Below are 21,153 nucleotides of genomic sequence, written 5' to 3'. Positions count from 1 at the left end.
CTAGGCTGACGCCACGGCACTCACTCTAGCCCGGGCAACAAAGCAAGACTCTGTCTCAAAAAAAAAAAAAAATACTAAAGGGACAGTGTCTTTCATATTTTTCTCGTTTGAGTGTAAACATCCTCACCTTTGAAGTTTAGTATCTAGGAGTACCTCTCCACTGGATGACTCTGTAAAGAACGGATAGAGTGAGATTTTTAAGTGGGATGAGTGGGCATATAACACTCAAAGTGGTATAATTCGAGTCACATTTAACAAACGAGGAATCGATAGTATTGGTGGCAAGGACTGGTGAAACTAGGGGGCGAGGGGGAGGGAAATGAGGGTTTGAGGTCACATCATGTATTCCCCAGGCATTTTCGAATGAGTCATCCTTTACATGAGATTCACGCTTCACACCTGCGGTCCCCAACCTCTGGGCTGTGGACCAGTACAGGAACTGGGCCACACAGCAGGTGGTGAGCGTTGGGAGAGGGAAGCTTCATCTGTATTTACAGCCGCTCCCCATCACTTGCATCACCGCATAAGCTCCGCCTCCTGTCAGGTCAGCGGTGGCATTAGATTTTCATAGAAGCGAGAACCCTACTGTAAACTGCACATTTGAGAGATGCTCTTTATGAGAATCTAATGCCTGATGAGCTGAGGTGGAGCTGAGGCAGTGATGCTAGCGCTGGGGAGTGGCTACAAATACAGATTATCATTAGCAGAGAGGTTTGACTGCATAATAAATGTAATGCGCTTGAATCATCCCAAACCACCCGCCACCTCCCCGCAACCCCCGTCTCTGGAAAAATTGTCTTCCATGAAACAGTCCCTAGTGCCAAAAACGTTGGGGACTGCAGCTTTACAGCATTCTGATTTGAAATCCATCAGCCTGAACCAGCTAATGTGGGCTTTAGCACAGGGATTGTCATACTGAAAACACACAGTCGAGCTGTGCTTTTAATGACCTCTGCCACTGGAAGTGAGCAGTAGCAGGCAGTCTCTGTCCTGTGATAACTAAGTACACATCCTTTATGTTTTTTTAAGTATCTTATGAGCTACAGTATTGCGGTAGTTATTATGGGGCCATTATGTAAAGCTATTGAATTGTGAGTGAACTGAGCGCTTTTATTGCATGGTATTAGTGTCTTATTGGCAATGCCCTGCAAAGTTACGTAACTTCTGTTTGTTGTGCGCAGGTAACGATTACGAAATAATTTCCATGGTATCCGAGTGTCCACCAGCAGCCTGTCTGACTTAGTGATCTGGAAGCAGAGGTAATTCTAACGAGGCCGGGATACATGTTACTCCCAACGTGGGCCACCTCCCCCCTACTTCGTGCCTGTCACCTCACCAGAAAGGGAACGCGGCCACAGAGTGTAGTGACCTGGAGGTCAAAGACTGCTAATTGAATTTTTATGATAGAGGAAAGTTGTTTTCCTCTATTGGATCAGGGCAGTGGCTTTAATTTGTCTTCCAGTGGCAGGATAAGAAACTGAAGTACAGTATCTCTTTACTGAGGACTTTCTTTTATTTTGAATATTCCTAGAAAGGTTTTGAGGTTGTAAGTGACCAAACCTTCTCTTTCAGTCTTGAAGCAGTTACCGTAAGGTCAGTGCACTGATTCCTACAGGTCCCCAAAGACTTCTCACGCAGTCACGGGGAACTTGGTGGGTGCGGCCAGTATCTACTGAGCGCTTACTCTGAGCCGAGCACAGAGCCGGGGGCGGCGTGGGCCTCTGCAGGGATCCTTCCCCGTGAGGCACTTATGGTCCTGAGTAGTCTACGTGTGTTAGTGAACATGTCCTGGCATCCTTGTTTGGGCATATTGAAGAATTAAGTAGGTTCCCCCCCCCCCCGCCAATTTTTTTTTATTGTGGCAAAATACACGTAACATAAAATTTACCATCTTCACCATTTTTGAGTGTACAGTTAGTTCAGTGGCATCAAATACATTCATGACACTGTGCAGCCGTCACCACCATCCATCTCCAGAACTTTTTCATCATCCCAAATAGAAACTGTCCCATTTTCCGCTGCGCCCAGCCCCTGGCTTCCACTATCCTGTCTGTCTCTGCGATTTTGACTACTCTAGAGACCTCACGTAAGTGGGATCATACAGCGTTTGTCCTTTTGTGACTGGCTGCCTTCACGTGGCACAGCGTCCTCAAGGCTTATCTGTGTTGTAGCATGCATCGCTCGGCCTTTCCTTCCTTTTCAAAGATGACTTGTGGATGGACCACACTTTGTTTATCCAGTCCTCTGTCCAAGGATGCGTAACTTGCTGTCACCTTTGGGCTGTTGTGAGTAGTGCTGCTGTGGGCCTTGGTGTGTAGTTACTTCTAATGAATGTGAGTTTACATAGCTACCGCATGGAACAGGCAACCCTAGGCCTGAGGTCCCTGGGGACGCAGTTGGGTGGGAAGGCAGGGAAGGCCGGCAGCGAGGTGCTGGTCCGGGACTATGGGCTTTGGTGAGAGCCCGACCTGGGTTTTCAGGTCACTCGAGGGAGAAGGGGGTGGCATGGTGGGAAGGTGAGGTCTGAAAGGAGAATTTCAGAGTCGAAGGCTTAGGAAATAATGTAATTCTCTACGACTGTGACCAGACCTAAGGTGAGACCTTTTGAGGTGGCCAGAGTGCGTCCGAGTCAGGGTCATCAGCGTGCGTGCCTGGTGGGGAAGGCAGCTCAAGGAGTCGGCGAAGTGTTCACTGCCGGGACATCTGCGCTGTGTCTGCTGTCTGGACGTTTGGTTAATAATTTAAAAACAGTGATTATGGGGCCTGGAGATTAGATTTAATCTGTCTGAATTCCCCTCCCCCAGCCTTCTTCCAAGTCCCGGGTCTTAGTCGTGATCATGCTGCTCTCTGTTTTAATCACTGCAGCCTGGTTTAAGTTGCTCAATCGCTTTTCCCTGGGACCCCCCGGCCATGTGCTTGCACGCCCCTCTTCTCACTGGGAGCAATCGGATGGTGACAGGGATTTCTCCAAAGGCGCTGACCGTGAATGGCAGTTTACCAAAGACAAATTTAATAAAACAAAAATTTTTTGTCCACTGTCCTTAAACTAAGGAAACTGAGACAGATCCGTTGAACTATCAGGACGTGCCTGGCCTCCCCGCCTCTGCTGAAACTTAGGACTGTGCGTACTCGGATATCTCGGTGCTGTTTGCGACCTGATTAGCCTCACACTTCCTGGCTTGTAAGACGGCTCCCCTCTCTCTGGCTCGAAGCTTCTCTTGTAGCGAAGGGTGGGTGGGAGGTTCCGGCTCTGCCTTCCCTATCAGTTTCCTGGGTGACATTGGTTTTTGTACTTTTTGCTGTTGGGGAGGGTGTCACGTGTCCACAGCCCAGAGGGTCTTTCCTCTTCGCTTGTGAGCCTGTCTACACGCTAGGCCTTCGGTAGGGAAAGGTGGTGGGGGAAAGGTTGCCGGGTGCCGAGGTGCATGTTGCTGGTTGCCAAGGTGCGTGTCCCTCTTGGCACGAGAGAAGGCCTCAGGGCGGTGCAGCAGACGGAGGGCTTAGTTGTCCTTTTGTGCAAAAGCTGCCGGGAACACAGTGCTCAGAGAACAGGAGGATCGAGAAGTGGTGGGTTAGGGTTAAGGTGGGAGATGCTGAGAAGAAGGGATGACAATCTTGATTTCTGTTCCCTTTGTGGATCTTTCAGTGGCCAAGATGAGAAAAGGATAGATCATGTTTGAGGGTGACAAGGAGCACTTAGGTACATTGAGTACATGTTTCAATGTACAGAGACCTTCCTGTGACCTTCATCTCCATACTGCTGTTCCATGAAAGTTGTAGATGTAATAGAAATGGCGTTGGTCTGGGAGTGACTCAGACTACGATGGATTGTGGCACCACCGTTGAAGACCTGTGGTCCCTTGTCAAGTTAACCTGCTTCCAAATCAGCAGAATAGAGTTGGCAATGTCTGCTTACACGGCTGTTGTGTGAGTTCAGTGAGATCACACAGGTGAAATCTTGGTGCATGGGCACTTGGTAAAGATTAGTCTCAGTTATAAATTTGGTGTACTCTGTGATGGTTCTTTCTCCCTCTTTCTCCTCGTGGCTTTTGCTTTTTTTAAAAACTTGGCTCAGGTATCATTTCCTCCAGGAAGCCCCTGTCTCCTGCCCAGGTGGCTTTGTGCTACTCACCGGTGTTTGATAATATGCTGAGAGTATTTTGTTACAGCACTTCTATGTGGTTTTGTAATAGTGTTTTGACATATCTGTGTCCTCACTAAACTGTCCCTGGTGCCATGGCTGGGGCCATGTCATCTTCATCTTTGTAGCTGTGCACCTGGCACATGGTAGTCACTCAGTAAAACAGGTGAAGACTGGGTTATTGAGTCTTCCCGTCCCACCCCCTTCACTATCAAGTCATGGGCAGGGCATACCCCATCAATTGCAGGTAATCCCCCTGGGCTGTAGACTGAGACGTGGAACTAGACTGAGCAGTGGACTCCTGGTTGGCTCTGGGTAGGGTCTTAGGAGACATCAGGTTGCAGGCAGAACAGAACACGCAGAGACTATCAAGAATACGTGCAGGATAACCTGGGAGAAGACAGCAGGTGGTAGTTACATAGCGCAGGAAGAATTTGGCACAAGAAGTGGGATCCTTTAAGATGAAGTCATGGGCCCTTTCCACACTGTGGACAGAGATCATAATAACTAATCGTCATCATTGTCACTGTCCCAGTGTCAGAGGTAACACTTATTGGGCTCTTACTGTATGCCAGCCAGGGTCCTGGAGGGTCTGGTGTGCTAGGTGGGTTACCAGGACAAAGAAGCAGGCATGGCGCAGCTGCCGCGTAGGAGCGAGGCCTGCAGGAGCCTGGTCGTCACAGGGGACATGGACAGAGCAAGGCAGCCCACGGCCTTTCTGGTGCCCTCCGCTGTGCTGGAACTTGTTTTTGTGCTGGAGAGGCCAAGTCAGCTGGTGAGGGTCAAGGCAGGCCAGAAACTGTGAACCGGAAAGGCCAACCTCTGGCATTGGGAATGAAGTCTCCCTGCCCTGTTTTGCTTTTTATAAAGTGAACCATTTTACAAGGGAGGTTAGATTAAAAACTTTGGGCTCGTTAGCACAAGCTAACAAAGTCACTGAGGGAAGTGACGCCAAAGGCAATTGTTGGTCTTTCCTTCAAATATGTGCTGACTTAGGGATAGCAAAAATGTTTCATATTAACAGTTGACAAAAGGCTAAGTCTTTCATCACAAACAAGTCTAATTTGCTGGTTTGGTCAGGATTATATTTTCCCATGTTTTTAAATAAGATACTGATGTATTCACTAATGCTTTGGGTGTTCTTTGGAAAAGCCTCACATTTAGTGACAAGCCCCAGGGAATATTACTGTTAGTTGGTCCAACATCCTATACCGTTTCTGGATGCTTCTTTTATTGTCTTTTAAAGGGCATAAAAATGCTTTTTCTGTCACCATAATGAAGTAAGGAGGCAGCATTAATTTCCCCCCAGTTTCTAACTCAGCCTCTCCTTTCTAGTTGAAAACAAAGTCAGAAGTAATTTTTGCATGAGGCATTAAGTAGTGAACAATTATAGAGAACTTCACTCACCAAGGGAAGGACAGAGCCTGAGAATCAAGCGATATAAAAGCACAACCAAACAAATACACGCAAGTGTTGTTGGGTAGAATTTAACTATAATTAATGGTGCTAATTTAGCATTATAGAAACGAATGCTCACCGAGCCATGGTGGTGCAATCCATGTGTTCATGCATGTTTCATTCATTCAACATTAGGCACCTGATGTAGAAAAAACCAGTACGTTGGGCTTCACGCTACCAGGGCTCGGCTCGGTTTGGCCAGTTCTCTTCTGTTTGTCCAAGGAGAGGAAGAGCTTTGTGCCTTGCTCATGGAAACACCGCCTGGTTAGACTGAATTTAGCCCGCAGGTGGAGACCGGCCCGAGGACGGCTATTGTCAGAGGGCATTGCCATAGAAGGAGGGGAAAAAAGATTCGCATGATGAAGTGTTCTTCATGGGTGAGAGCTTATTCTCTGGGCTTGGCCCTCCTTTTGGGTTTGCATATATGTATTTTTATTGTGCATACTGTTCATTTAGTTGAAATTTAAAAATCGGAACAGTACTGAAGGGCGTAAGAAGTAAAAGCCTCTTTCTCCCTCTTAATCCCACGTCCAGAGTAACCACCGTCAGTGGTATTTTGTGTATTTTGCCAGCAGTTTTACATGAATTATAAGGGTGTGTGTGTGTATTTTACAGCTTGGTTCTGTTTCTCTCACTGTGTCTTGGACCATTGGTCTGCGAGGAGACATAATATCCCCGTGCAGACCCAGCCAGTCCCTGTCAGGCTTCTCGGTGTTGAACAACAGAAACAGTTTCTGGCTCAGCTCGGCTGACAGGGTTTATTAGAATTGTTGGAACCCTTGGGAGTGGATGGGGGACAGGGAGCCAGGCTTGGGGTGTAGCAGGAATCGAGGGGCTTTGCAGAGCTGAGAAGCAGGAAGCAGGGAACATGGCAGCTTTTGCTGTGGCAGGCACAGCGTGGCCTGGACACCATCACACCCGTACAAGAAAATCCAAACACATCTCTGTCCTGGTGGTGTTACCTCAAGATTCAAGGTGCGTGCGTGTGAGTGTGTGTGCGCAAGTGCCTAGCAGCTAGTTGGTTGCGCCGGGGTTCACGCGCCCATCTCGGGGCCGGACCGGAAGACAGGTTGTGCAAGGATTCGGTCACCCCTCATTGCCGTATTTCCACGAGGAATTGCCCTCTCTAGGATTTGAGGGGCCCAAAGCAGCCAATTACAAGTTTTAAAAAGTTGGCAGTTATCACAAACATAGTCTGGGAAGGTGTTTGTGAATTGATTGCATGGTACACCTCTGTATCTTTTTTCCTGTGTGTGTGTGTGTGTATGTGTGCACGCACGTGAAGCTGTGTGTTTTTAGATCATCATGTCAGTGGCTTTGCAATAGCATTTTCAGTAGAGAAAGTAGAAAGATCTGTACAAAGCTTTCTTAGAGGAAAAGAAAAAAGAGAGAGAGAAAGTAGAAAGATATCCAGGGTTTCCTGTAGCGGGGTGGCCGACCAGTTTCATCATTGCTGTTCTTACAGGGGTTCACACCTTGTTCCTGGCAACGGAGTGCGGACTTTTGGCTTGCTCAGTTTTGGGAGCTCGCCTGTAATTCAGCCGATAAATGGTATAAACACTGATGATGCCATGCTACGCAATGGTGTGGGAGAATCTTCTATCAGCCCCTTGGCTGTGATTCTTCCCAGCCTCAGCTCTGCTCCCCTCCTGCCGTTCATACCGTGACATGCTGTCTGGCCCTGCTCATGCGTGTCCTGACACCGGGTCATTTATTTTCAAAGGAAGTGTTCCTGGAAGCTGTTCCTACACCATTACAGCTGGCAGTAGCGCCGCTGTCTCGGGCGATACTCCCAGGCCACGTAGATACTGCCCGCTAAAGCAGAATGGAACATTTCCATAACTCACTGCCCCGTCATTTTCTTCAGAGTGGGGGAGCCAGAGCTGAAGGAGAAGGGATCTTAGCTCATAACTGTGGTGAATATGTCTTTCTTTTGTAAATTTCCATCATCATATGAGCTTGTGAGCGCTCTGCTTGGACCCCTCCTGATGCCTTGGAGGAGACTAGAGTAAGAGCGGGCAGAACTTCTTTAGGTCCGTGGTAGATTCTCCTCTGTCCTCAGCAGCATCTGTAAGGCAGGGCAGAACAGAGAGTTCCCCCAGAAGAAACTGGGCTACTGTTAGGCAGGGGGTGGTCCGGGGCAGTTAGAACCCAATAAACGTCCGTGTGCCGGACTGTCTTAGCCTGCGCCTGGGTTACGGTGCAATTCTCCAGGACTGTTGTGTTGCTCAGAAGAGCCCCGAATCATGTTGAGTGCAGTTGCCCAAGAAGCTGCGGTGCACTGAGAAGCAGTCACCTACCAGCCCTGGGAAAGCACAGCCACTTGGTCCCGGGACCCCTGCTTCCCAGGGGAGTGCAGTGCCAGCCCGGGCCGTCTCGCCCCCCTCCCCCGCCCCGCTCATGTGCCCTGCAGTTCCCACATGCCTTCGTGTGCCCTGACCTCGTGTGTGCCTGTGAGATAGGTGGGACGCTTGGCGAACAGGCGGAGGGCAACTTGCCACGCGTAGCCTGCCCTGCCCCACGGCCGTGCAGTTACAGAAGTCAGGGACCCGACACTTGAATCCGAGCAGTGGGAGGGTAGTGGCGTGTGCCTGCTGGGCACCCTCAGTGCAAACCTGGCTTCGACTTTGTGGCTCTTCTGGGTGCACGCGTGAATGTGCTGTCTGTGAGTTTGCTGAGGGGTGGAGCGTCCTTATCGTGGCCAGATCTGAGCCCTATGTGAATCTCACTTTGCAAGGCAGCAGAAATGCCAGGTGAGTCTGAAATCAGATGTGTCTTTTCCTGATTCTGAGAGACTTGGCTTCCTCCTCGTCCTCCTCTTCCTGCTGCTGCTTTCTTGCCGGCTCCCGTAGTGAGTGGGCCTGGGAGCCCACCCGGGGGCTGGGGGCAGGCCTGGGAGGCCAGGAGCAAGGGGAAGCAGAGCATGTGGTGCCCTCATCCTGGGGTGCGCAGGTGACCGCCCCGCCGCTGCCCTGGTGTATCAGTGGTACAGAGAAGATCGTCTGTGCCTTGCCTGGGGACTCTCTGTTAACTCTGGTTTTTAAACAACCTATTTGTTGAACTTGTCTGCCGCCTTTTTATGCCAAGCGTCAAGAGAGGTGATAGAGAAATAGAAAATTCATACACAGACCGAAAATTCCAGTACCCCAAACAGTAGGGATGTACCATCACCCTGTCACGAAGCCAGGGAATGGCTTTTGGTGTGACACTGCGTGCAGAAAGGGTCTTGGGGTGGCGCCTGCCTTAACCAGGCACGGGGAAGGATCCAGCTCCATGAAGATGAAGTGCGAAAAAGAAAATGTAATCGGGAAAACGTGGGCATTTAATCAGCGCAGCTGACCTGCATGGGCGAAGATGCGAAGCCGGAGTGAGAGTCACTGTTCATGCCCCACATGGAAGCCCTCATCCAGCACGTGCGTTGACAGGAGATTTAAAATTGCCTTTTAAATAATCTGCAGGCTTGGCATGTGCGTCCACCCATGTGAAGGTAGTGGGTAGGCCAGGTGTGTTCTGGGCAGCGTTTGATGAGAAAGTCCTGCTATGTTGAGTTTACGGGTCTTGTAAAACTTCAAGGTATTAATTTGAGTTTCTCTTGAGGAAGTCGTACTTTTCTTAAGAGGATTAAAATTATGCGCACTCTTACATTTGCCTCCAGGAAACACAGGTGAAGGTTTATCACCTACCTACGGAGCAGGTCACCAACCTTGCGTAAGAGTAGCTGAATATGGAAAATTCTGTACAGACTTCGTAAGGGTTTAAACTCATTAAAAGTATAATCCACTGTTCTTTAAAAAACAAACAACAATCACAAATCTACCCCCACCCCCACCCCTGGCTGCACGTACATCCAGACAGGGTTTTTGCAAAGAGTTGGAGCATTTTTATTCCAGTAGATACCCTCACCCAGCATACCAAGAAATGTGTGTAAATGCCGCCATGGATTATTTAAAAGTATTCCAAACTGCTACTGATTATTAGGTCTTTGGTCAGTCAGGAGCAGCAGAAATGCACCATGACTACCCCGAGGCATATGTGAAACTGTGGTGTGTCCTGTTGGAGAGCTCGGGAGGGCATGGCGTCCAGAATCAGGCTCAACCGGAAATTCCGGCTCCCTTCTCACTCTGACACACTGCAGCTCCCCTGAATAATGCCAGGCCTGCCTGAGTCTGCAAAGGTGAGGGGGCCTCAGGCCCGCCCAGCTCCTGTCTGGGAGACTGCAGAGGAGAGGTGTGAAAGCATGCTGTTACCTAGACTGAGAGACAGAAATGCAAAGTGGGGGGGGGTTTTTAAAACGACCGTGAACATTTATTTATTGCAATATTTTATTCAATATTAAGACTGATGTAACTAGGTATTTTGTTGAAGGAATTAGTAGCAAAGTGGACCTGGTATGAAGGAGCAGAATAACTCGGTTAAATCCAAGGTTCGTGCAATTCTTTTCCCCCCAACTTTTTTTTTTTTCCTTGAGATGGGGTTGGGGTCTTGCTATGTTGCTCAGGCTGGTCTCGAACACCTGGGCTCAAGTGATCCTCCCACCTCAGCCTCCCAAAGTGCTGGGACTGCAGGCTTGCGCCACTGTACCTGATATCTCCCTCAACTTTATGTTTTGAAAAATTTCAAACCCTCAGAAAAGCTTGAAGAAAGGATTCAGCAATTATTGACAGTTTGCCAAATTCATTTTCTTTCTCACTACTGAAATTCTTCTCCCCTCTCCCTTCCTTTCGTTCCATTAGTGTGTAGGACTTTCTCCTACAAAACCCCCGTACTTAAATTCTTGGGGTTGTCACCCCTCAAAAATTAAACCCATGATAGCATTATTTAATATGTTGTCATATGGGAATTGCTCCAGTTGTTTGGCCCAGGTTGTAATCATGGATCATGGATGGCATTTGGTTTTATGTTTCTTTAGTCTCCTGTGTTTTACAGGAGTCCCCCACCTCTTCTTCATTTTCATTGCTTTTGTCTTTTCTGTGTTCCTTTTTGCATCTACTTGGTGCTTTTAAATCTCCCCTTTAACTATTTATTGGTAATTCTTACAAATATGGCAGCAGTAATGTCACCACCTTAAGTAGGCTTTTGTGACCAAAATGCCAATTATTATCGAACCAGGAAAATTGTGAAAGTTGGTTGAGACCATCCAGGGAGTTTTCATCATGGTGGTCTTTGTATTCGGAATTATAATGCAGGGCATTTGTACATGGGACCAATTATTTTGAGAATTGGTCAGAAACCATGACAACTGCCAGTGAAATATACTTTATTTTGTCAAATATCTGCTGAGGACACCCCATTTGTCTCCTGAAAGTCAGTATCTCCTGAAAGTCAATATCTAACACATGGATGCATCATGTTTCAGGGTCAAATGCTTTAAGGTTTAGTAAGCTTGTGTTGTAGGATTTTGAGCACTCTTGGAAATAAAAGGGTTTCTCCAGTAACATGGTAAGAAGAGGTATAACTGAGATCTTTTGTGATTACGTGATATCCACATTCATGCCATGTGCGACACAGGAATTGTCAGGAACCAGCCATGCTAATCTTGATTTATATACATGCAAACTGAGGAACAAAAAGCATGGTGAAAAGTTAAGTGGTAAGCATTATCACTCATAGAAACAATACACGATGTACAGTATGCTGCTTCTCATGCTGGAAGATATCAGCTGTCCCTTGACTTAAATCTCTCAGCATAAACAACTTCCAAAGAAAGTGCTCTGTGACTTTCCATCCTTTCTCTGTTGTCTTTGCCTGTTGCTGCCTGAACCCCATCCTGTCTCTCCCGGGCCAGGGGGCAGGTTCTGCTGCCAGTAGGTGGCGTCCACCTGTGCGCCTCAGTGGCTGCAGCTGCAAACTGCAGCCCTCGGGCCAGTCTCAGGCCCCGGCCCCATTTGATACAGCCTTCAAACTTGCTCTCGTTGCTGCCCCTCTGCTGGGATCCTGACAGCAGCATGAGGGACCACTGTCCTGATGTTCAGCCTTTAGCCTGGGGGACAAGCTAGGGAGGGTGGGGACCCAGACCAAACCCTCCGAGGATGCGGGGCAGAGTGCACGGTGTGAGACGGCATCACTCACTGTGTCTGCCCTGCATTGTTAGTCTTGTTTCTGAGAGCCCCCTTGTCTCTGATCCTAGCTGTTTGTTTGTTTATTTATTTATGTATTTATTTTTGAGACAGGGTCTTGCTCTGTGGTCCAGGCTGGAATGCAGTGGCACAATCATAGCTCACTGCAGCCTCAAACTCCTAGGCTCAAGTGATCCTCTTGCCTCAGCCTCCCAAGTAGCTGGGAGTATAGGCATGTGCCACCACACCTGGCTGATTTTTCTGTTTTTTGCAGAGATAGGGTCTCACTCTTGCTCAGGCTAGTCTCGAACTCCTGGCCTCAAGTGATCCTCCCAGCTCGGGCTCCCAAAGTGCTGGGATTGTAGGCACGAGCCACTACGATAGGCAACTTAGCCGTTTTAAAAAGGAGATTGGTCCTGGGATCCCAGAAATAGTCTTCTGTGGTTCTGCCACAAGACTTTCTACCAGAATTGCGGGTGAGGGGGTGGGGAGAAGGAGGCAGACGACAGAAGCATGGAAATCCTTCTTGGAGTCGTAATTAAAAGGATAAAATGAAAACTTCAGTGTAGACTCTATTTCCAGCAATCCATTTTATTTTTTGTCCCCAAGCCAAATGAAAATAAACAGTCATTCAAAAGTAATATTTATGTAACCTACAGAAATCTCGGTCAACTGAGGAAAAGATGGAATGTGGGTAAATGCAGGACCATCTCCGGAGTTTTCTCCCTGATTGTGGGCTTCGGTGTAAAGCTAATGGAAGAAAACAGTTTCGATTTTTGTGAGACTCTTCACAGTCATTTTGGTAAAATATTGACACGTGTGTGTGTGTGTGTGTGTGTGTACATGGAAAAATGGCTTCTACAGATTTCCTTTATAAGAGCTTCGCATTTTGGTCATTTTAATGGAATGTAGGACAAAAAAAAAATGTAATGCAGAATTTATTGCATTTTTAAGACCTCTCCAAAAAGATAACTCTAATTCATAATAGTCCAAGAAAGTAGATAGTTCTAGTTTAAAGGACTGCGTGTGCTTTAAATAATCCCAGGCTGCTCTCAGACTTCAGACCTTTTGGTTTAGAGCAGTGGTTCTCAGCCAGGGGCGGTTGTATCCCTCAGGGGTGATCTGGCAGTGTACCCGAGGAAGGTGGGGGGTGCCCTGACATTTATGGGTGGGGGCCCAGATGCTCTGCTACTCAGCATCCTGCAGTGCACAGGGCAGCCCCACCTCCAAGAGTGATTAGCCCCGGGTGTTAAAAGTGCCAAGGTTGAGAAACTCGTGGGAGGGTGTCTTGGAGCCTCATTTATGGATTTTTTATTGGAAAAAATAGACACATACATATACATACGTGTACACACGCAGGAGTGTAGATGACTCTACTGCACACACGGAGCATGCAGTGCGCATGCCTCCCGGGATCTGGTTATAAAATGCATGTCCAGCCTCTGCCCTGGGGGTCCTGGTTTCCTTCGTGCCGCTGCACTGACCGAGTCTGTATGGGTGGAAGTCGGTTATGACGAGGCTTTTTCAGGCAGGCTGGGGGAAATCCTGCTGCCTGGCCAGGATCCAATGTCCAGTCATGGTCTTCATAGCGCGCTAGTCGAGGTGGTGAGCATGTGCGCATGCAGTTTGGGTGATGGCGGTGACGCTGATGTTAAGATCAAAGGGCCTCTTTTGCTCTCTTGCTCAAGGCTCCAAAGTAGAATAGATTTTGTATTTTCAAAATGTGGTTTTACAACGTCCCAATTTTTAGTGCAGCTTATTTCAACAAAGTGTTCTTTTGCACGTATAAATTGCTTATGCCACCTTGCTCCCCTGTGGGTTCTGGATAGTGATGGGCAAAGCTAGAGGGGGCTCTTGTGCAGCTATAACCCCTAGAAACATGGGGAGGAATTGTGTTGGCCTGTCTTCGTCGTTTTGGAAACGTTTTTGTTCCAAAGTATGTGTGCAAGAGATAGGGGATATTTCTCCATGTTTAGCTTCAAATATAACATTTAGGAAAAGGAGAATGAAGTCACGGTGCAACATTCCATACACACGTGCAACGCTGGGTGCTCAGCTGGCTCCGTGGCTGCGGAGAGCAACAAGCTAGTTTCTCCCTGGAGAACCTCAAGTCTGGCCAGAGAGGCAGACGGGGGAGACTGGTGACCCCACTGCCAGGCAGAGCTGGTATGGGTGGTGCCTGCTGGACCTGGGTGCCGTGCGGAGCCCTTAGGAGAGGGAGGAGGCGAGAGGTGCGCTTGTCCAGAATGGGTGGGCTTCCGAGAGGGCAGGGCCACATCGCACAAAGCCCGGCGCAGCGCGCCCAGGTGTCTGGGTCCAGCCCAAGTGGTGAGGCGGCAGTGAAGGCAGAGGAGGGTCTTCGGGTGGGCCTCCCTTTGGGGCTGTAAGTCTTATAGTTGTTTGTCTTGTGGCTTCAGAATAATACGCTTCTGGTTTGGGTGTTTTGGGGAATGTGTGTTGGGGCTTTGGGGATTGAGCTGGCCCCATAGGCATTGAGGGAACTGCTGGCGTTTCGGTGCGGTTACGGGAAGTGCTGTGGAATTCAGATCCCAGCTCTGGCACGGGGTGATCTTGGGAAGATCATCTGTTGTCGGTCTATTTATCTGTGTTTGGGGATAATAGTGTGTGTCAGTTAGATTAAATGAGATAAAAGTAAGGATTCCATCAATGTCTGTGTGCCTGCTGAGTTCTCGGTCGAGTAGTAGGAGTTGGCCAGGCTTGCATGTCACTCTGACCGCAGCTGCTGCATGTCCGAGGCGGAGTCCGTGCATGCCCGTCCTCCCACCGTTTCCTACAGATGGTGAGGCGGGGGCCGTGGACCTTGTGCGCACAAAGTCCAAAAGCAGGCAGCAATGTGCGAATTCATCAAAAGCAAAGAAAGGTGATCAAAGTGGTAAGAAGAATGCTGCCACCTACAGTCATCGTTTCTGCTGCCATCACCTCATGTCATCTTTCGTGGACTCCAGATTATTTTCTCATTTCTCAAAACGGTCCTTGGTAGCTGTGGTAGGTGGAGCAATGGCCCTCAGAATATGTCCCCGTCCTACTCTTAGAACCTGTGAATATGTAACCCCACATATTCTAGCAGGTTTCATCTTCCCCCAATTCTGTTGTGACTGTAACAAGACACATTTTATGCATTTCAATTTTCATCACAAACCAGCTAAAAATCGTATTATGTACAAATATGACTTGATTCAATAAAGTCTATTGTTTGGGTATAATTTGAATCAGAAAGCCATGCTCTGTGCCTCTTACCAATTTATATGACGCTATTGTGCTTTTGACATGGCAAAAGGGACCTTGCAGATGTGATTTAAGGATCTTGAGATAGGGAGATTGTCCAATTGGGCCCAAAAAAATCACTGAGGTGCTTCTCAGTGGACTAGGGCAGCAGGAGGAACAGAGTCCCAGTGGAGGGCCTGGTGCAGTGGCTCTCTCCTGTAATCCCAGACCTTGGGAGCCAAGGCAGGGAGATCACTTGAGGCCAGAAGTTTGAGACCAGCTTGGGCAACATAGCTAGACCCCGTCTCTACAAAAAATAAGAACAATTAGCCGGCCATGGTGGCATGCACCTGTAGTCTCAGCTATTCAGGAGGCTGAGGCAGGACGCTCGCGTGGGCCCAGGAGTTTGAGGCTGCAGTGAGCTATGATGATGCCACCACACTCCAGCCTGGACAACACAGCAAGACCCTATCTGAGAAAACAATGACAACAACAAATCCCAGAGATATGAGGGCATATGCAGAGGCTGGAAGGGATGAGAGCGGCCTCTAGGAGCTGCGCAAGGTAAGGAAATGGATTCTCCCTGGGTCCTCCAAAAGGGGACCCAGCCTGTGACCCATGTAGACCCCTCGTGTCCAGAACTGTAGGAGAATGAGTCTGTGTTGCTTGAGGCAGCTGAGCTTGAGGTCGTTTGTTACAGCAGCAGTAGGAAACTAACACAGTGGGTCAACAGGCCAGATGTTAGAGTCAAGCGCTTAATACAGCTGATCACGGGCAGGAGATCAGGGCCTGGGACTTCTGAAGCTGGCTCTGTGTGTGGCTTCCTGCTCCCTTTTGCAGTGGGAAATGCCAGCTCATGGGGAGGTCTGTTAGCTGTGAATTGTCATTTTCACCGATCCCATCCTCCCAGTGCGATTAATGTTGCTGAGCATAAATGACCGAATTTGACACCCCCCCCCCCCCCATTTTTTTTTAAAACATAGGAAGACAAACCTGCAAACTTCTGGTTTTATAATGATGGTTCAGTCCAAGATAGAGGAATTCACAGCAATTAGCTGAAATTAAAGTGCATGAGTTTTATATATATATATATATTTTTTTAGCAGTGCTGGTCCTAACACAGTCTGGAAAAAGCTGTGCAACTTGGCAGTTTAAAAAATATATTTAAATAACATATTTATCTTCATTGTTCAAGCTTTTTTCATGTGCAATGACAGAAAATTGAATTTCTTAATCCACTTACATTGAATTATAAATCCACTTAGGAAACCAGGCTTCAGGTATTAGAATTCTTAACTCGTAATAAGCTAATATTCTATCGGGTTTCATCTTCCTGGATTCTGTTGTGACTGTAACAAGACACATTTTATGCATTTCAGTTTTCACAAACCAGCTGAAAATCATGTTATGTACAAATATGACTTGATTCAATAAAGTTTATTGTTTGGGTATAGTTTAAATTAGAAAGCCATGCTCTGTGCCTCTTACCAACTTATGTGACGCTATTGTGCTTTTGACATTAGAGGAAATGCACTTACTTAAAATCCCCTTGTATCCCAGAGCAAATGAAGCATTTTCATGCTTTTAAAAATTGGAAGTAGTCCCTAGTTTTTTTATTGTACAATAGCGATGTACCTATATATTGTATTTAATATTTATATACAAGTGCATAGATACTATCTTTGCTTCAAGGATCGCAGAGAACTTTTAATAACACTGGCTTTATTGAGGTATTATTTACATACCACAAATTTCACCTCTTATAAGTGTACAATTCAGTGATTTTTAGTAAATTCACAGAGTTGTACAGCCATCAATGTGGTACAATTTTAGAACATTGTTGTCACCCCTGTAGAAATCCCTGTACCCATCAGCAGTCACCCCCAGCCCCTGGCAACCACTAGTCTATTTTGTGTCTCCATGGATTTGTGTATTCTGGACATCTCATACAAATGGGATCATACAACATGTGGTCTTTAGTGTCTGGACTCTTTCATTTAGTTTTTAAGGTTCATCCATGTGGTAAGATGAATTGATACTTTGCTCTTTTTTATTGTTGAATAATATTCCAGTGTTATAAATATGCCACATTTTGTTTACTCATTCATTAGTTGGTGGACATTTGGTTGTTTCTATATTTTGGGTATTATGAATAAACCTGTGAACAGGCGTGGTGGCTCATGTCTGTAATCCTAGCACTCTGGGAGGCCGAGGCAGGAGGATCTCTTGAGCTCAGGAGTTCGAGACCAGCCTGAGGAGCAAGAGCGAGACACTGTCTCTACTAAAAATAGAAAAATTAGCCAGGCATCGTGGCACACACCTGTAGTCCCACCTACTCAAAGGCTGAGGCAGGAGGATCGCTTGAGCCCAGGAGCTGGAGGTTGCTGTGAGCTAGGGTGACCGCACTGCACTCTAGCCCGAGCTGGGCCCTTCTGTTTATGTGAGTGTAATGGCCTCGTAAAGATTGGCCTGGATGGACAGAGAATAAAGGAACCGATGAACGATTTCCAACATAAAGGAATTGTGAGGTACTGATTTGCCCAAGGCCCTGCCGAGACTCAGGGCTTGGGCCTGAGGGATAAGCGAGTACTTCCCCATCCTAGTTCTGTGCCTTTCAGCGCCAGGACTGAAGCTCCCAGCTAGAGTGCAGTTCCTTCCCAAGGCGTTGCTCTCCATTCTCCACTTCCACGGCCCTGACTAGAATGAAGACTAGCTTTGGTTTTTAAGGCCCAGGCTGAAGTTTGCAGCATCGGGAGTGAGAATGGAGGTTTTCAGAGCAGGAGTCTAAGGGAGGGAGGAAGAGGACACTGCAGCAGGGCACAAAGTATGAAATGGGAAGTGCCCCAAGGGGAGCTTGAGCAGAATTCTAAGGAAAAGGAGCACAGAGCCCAACTAAGGTGAGCTGGGTGAGGGCTGAGGGGTCTCACTCACCCTCATCCCCCTCTGGCCCCGAGTGACAGATGTCTTGAAGACAATTTTGCAGCTTCTCATTTGAGATGCTATCAGAGACTACATGTGGGTTGTATTATAAGCTCCTTGAAGTTCAGAACTATATCCTAAGAGTGGTTTATAAAGTGCACAAAATGCAAAGCGATGTTCAGGGCTGTAAAGTGGTATGAAGAGAGTACAATGGGAGCTCAGTGGTACGAGAGAAGATGTAGAATATTAGTTTCCTATGGCTGCTGTAACCAACTACCACAAACTTAGTTGCTTAAACAACACAGATTTACTCCCTTAACAGTTCCGGACATCGTGAGTTCAAAATGGGTGTCCTTGGGCTACAATCGAGGTGTCTGCAGGGCTCGAGGGGGAACTGTCTGGTTGGTTTGTTTCTGTTCTAGAGGCTGCCTGTGCCCCTTAGCTACTGACCCCTCCTCCAGCAGTCCCACCCTGCACCGGTGGCCTAGTTGGTCTCATGCTCCATCCCTCTTCCTCATTCATAGGACTCTCTTGATACATTAGAACCAATTTTATCATCCAGGATAATTTCTCTTTTTGAGGCCAGCTGATTAACAACCTGAATTCCATCTACAGCTATCACTGCCCCTTGCCATGTAACCTCACGTATTCACGGTTCACAGGGATTAGAATGTGGACAATTTGGGGGGGGGATGTGGGGGGGAGTTATTCCACCTACCGCAGGTGGCACCCGGGCAAAGTGTGATGCATAATTTCTTCTTGGAAATAGCCTGTATCATTTCAAAGCAGCAGGTGTAGGAAGCTTCCTTTGACGATTCTCACAGTTCTAACCTAGGGCCGTTTTCACCTACTTTGCCATGTTAGAACCACCAGGTTGAATAACTCCCAGCTTCTTTTTGTAGGAACCTATGTCTTCTGGGACCTTGACATTCCTAGCTTCTCATTCTGGAGCCTACACCACCTTGATTGTTGGCCAGGATGTCAGTGGTATTACCACTGGTGTTGACCAAGATGTCAGTACTGCCGACAGTGTCTTGTAATCTGTTGTCCAAATTGGAACACTTCTGAAAGGGAAAGGGGCACTATTAATAACCCTGAGACAACAGGGGTCCAATGGCATCGTCTCAAGCACCAGCCCTACTAAGGCCTTAGTACCACAGTGCTTTGGATTAGTCATCAGTCTGATAAGCCAGCGTTCTCTAGTAGAGATGACTTGTTTTGGGGTCTTTGAGACTAACTTCCCAGCAGAGTAAAGAGAAGCTGATTTTTAGTTCTAAGAGTAACCACTCTTTAAACTTGGGGAATACTAAGTGTGTGTGTGTTTTAACTAAACTTGGTGATGATGTTTCAGACAGGTGCACACATGCTGGCGGACTGCTCTTTGTGTGCCACGCACTTGAGGGACAGTGGGGTGCAAAACAGACCTGCACCTAACATCATGGGTCTTACTGTTTAGGAAAAAGGAAAGGTAGTAAATAGATTCTTAGCTAAAAATTATTTATTAATAAATAACTGATTTTAGATTTCTGAACTCCAAAACTATAAGAGAGTAAATGTGTTTTGTTTTTCTCCAAAAGAAAAATTAGTTAAATGAATTTAATTCTGCACAGGGGAACCATGGAGACATTTAAGTGTTAGTTACTGCTGTGTAGTAAACTTGGCAGCTTAGAACAATACACATTTATTAAGGTTTTTGTGGGCCAGGAATTCAGACACACCATAGCTGATGATCTCTCACCAGGCTGAAGGCAGACGGTGTCTGACCAGTCTCATCGGAAGACAGCTGGGGAAGAGGGTCGTGGCAGGACGCTGTTCTCCCAGGCTGCTGGACTGGAGACCAGCCTCGGTTCCTGCCCACGTGGGCCTCTCCAGCACGGAAGCGTGCTTTATCCAAATTCGCAAGCCAGGAAGGCGGAAGGAGAGAATGAGTTTGCTAGCAAGAAAGAAGTCACATAACCTTTGCTGCACTCTGTTAGCTAAAAACAAGTCACTAGGTTCATAACCAAGCGGAGGGGATGTTGGATTAGGCGCTATGGGAATGGCCAGAGCTGCGAGGGCTCAGGGAAGGCCTCTCCGAGGCAGTGGGGTTAAACTCAGCCCCGGGGAGCGTGGGGGAGAGGGCTGGCAGCCAGGCTGGGGCGAGGCTCGTGTGGTACCCTGATGCACGTACATCCCCGGGGGGCTAACCGGGACACTGGGACAGTAGCAGTGCAGTGACTCTGGTCCTTGGGTTTCACTGAATATATTGCTGTCCTGATTAGCGTGTTAAGTTTTTTTCTGAAATTCTCACTCAGATTTGTGAAGAAATTTTAATGCTGTTTTATAATTATTTCCCAGGAAATCTGGAAATTTGTCCACACACACACACACACACACACACACCCCAGGCATTGTTTATGGACTCAAAGTCAGTTGTTGCATGTGTACTATTTTGCAAATACCTGTAGCCCCTCGGCTGACTAAAAGAAACACAAATTATTTTAAAGGCATCTCTGAACTAACTGCCATTATGTAGTCTTGCCGCCATTAGGTATTTTTTTCTGAAACATTAGGTAATAAAAGTGCAGCTTTTTTTTTTTTTTTTTACGTAGATGACCTGTGAAATTTTTTGACACTCAAAAAGTGGTGCTTGTTGTTTGCTGCGGCGTCGCTTTCAGTAGTGTGGAGTTGAGCGCAGTGGCGAAAGATTGGATAATGAGGCAGGATCTAGCCATATGATGGGTTACTAGGCAACCATTAAAAATAGTCCTGTAGAAGTGGTATATTTATTGGCACCAAAATGTGTTTACAATGTAATGCAGCAGTGTTTCTGTAACCCTGAGGGAGTGGGGACTCTGAGTGCTTCTAAAATGTTTTCTTGGAGTAAGCCAGGCTGCAGGGAGGTCTGCACACTTCTGCAGCATTGTTTATCCACTCCTAAGTTTGATTTACTTAGCTGTGCTTTAGTGCTGTGCAGTTATCCTACACTGAGGGGTATTTTAAGCAGTGTGCCAATGAACTATCCCCCATGTTTACTGAGGATGGCGAAGTGTTGTACATAGTCCACTACTTCCCCTTTCTGGGACCCATGGGAGAAATTGTGTACATGTCTCAGAATTATAGAAGCTGTGTTTCTGATGCACGTGCCTTTATTTTTTGTATACTGTGAATCAACATCTCATCATGTTTCCTTCTTTGAGGAGATGTCTAGGAAACTCAGAATCAGATGCAGGGTTCCTTCCAACTGACGGAAGGTCACATGCCATGGCAAACTCTGGGTGACGCCTTCCCCTCTGGACTCTGTCTCATTTCCCCTGCCATGATCTTCTCTGTGTGCCCTGGTTCACCCAGTTCATTATTTTATTTTTGCTATTT

General features: G+C 47.3%; 1 protein-coding gene across 5 annotated transcripts in view; it reads left to right on the top strand.

Annotated features, from left to right (window-relative positions):
• Positions 1-21,153, top strand: part of TBL1X (transducin beta like 1 X-linked) — a 211,927-nt gene that overhangs the window by 55,030 nt on the left and 135,744 nt on the right. For 3 of the 5 annotated variants that reach the window (XM_069464270.1, XM_069464266.1, XM_069464271.1), the window contains exon 2: positions 1,182-1,259. The exons of the other annotated variants lie outside the window; for them this stretch is intronic. The gene's annotated coding sequence lies outside the window, so the exon portion shown is untranslated. The remainder of the gene's footprint in view (positions 1-1,181; positions 1,260-21,153) is intronic. 5 annotated transcript variants of the gene reach the window in all.

The sequence above is a fragment of the Eulemur rufifrons genome, chromosome 30 (genome assembly GCF_041146395.1).
Source record: "Eulemur rufifrons isolate Redbay chromosome 30, OSU_ERuf_1, whole genome shotgun sequence".
Taxonomy (NCBI): Eukaryota; Metazoa; Chordata; class Mammalia; order Primates; family Lemuridae; genus Eulemur; species Eulemur rufifrons.
The sequence above is the reverse complement of the archived record's forward strand: the minus strand, read 5'-3'. Positions and strand labels throughout refer to the sequence as shown.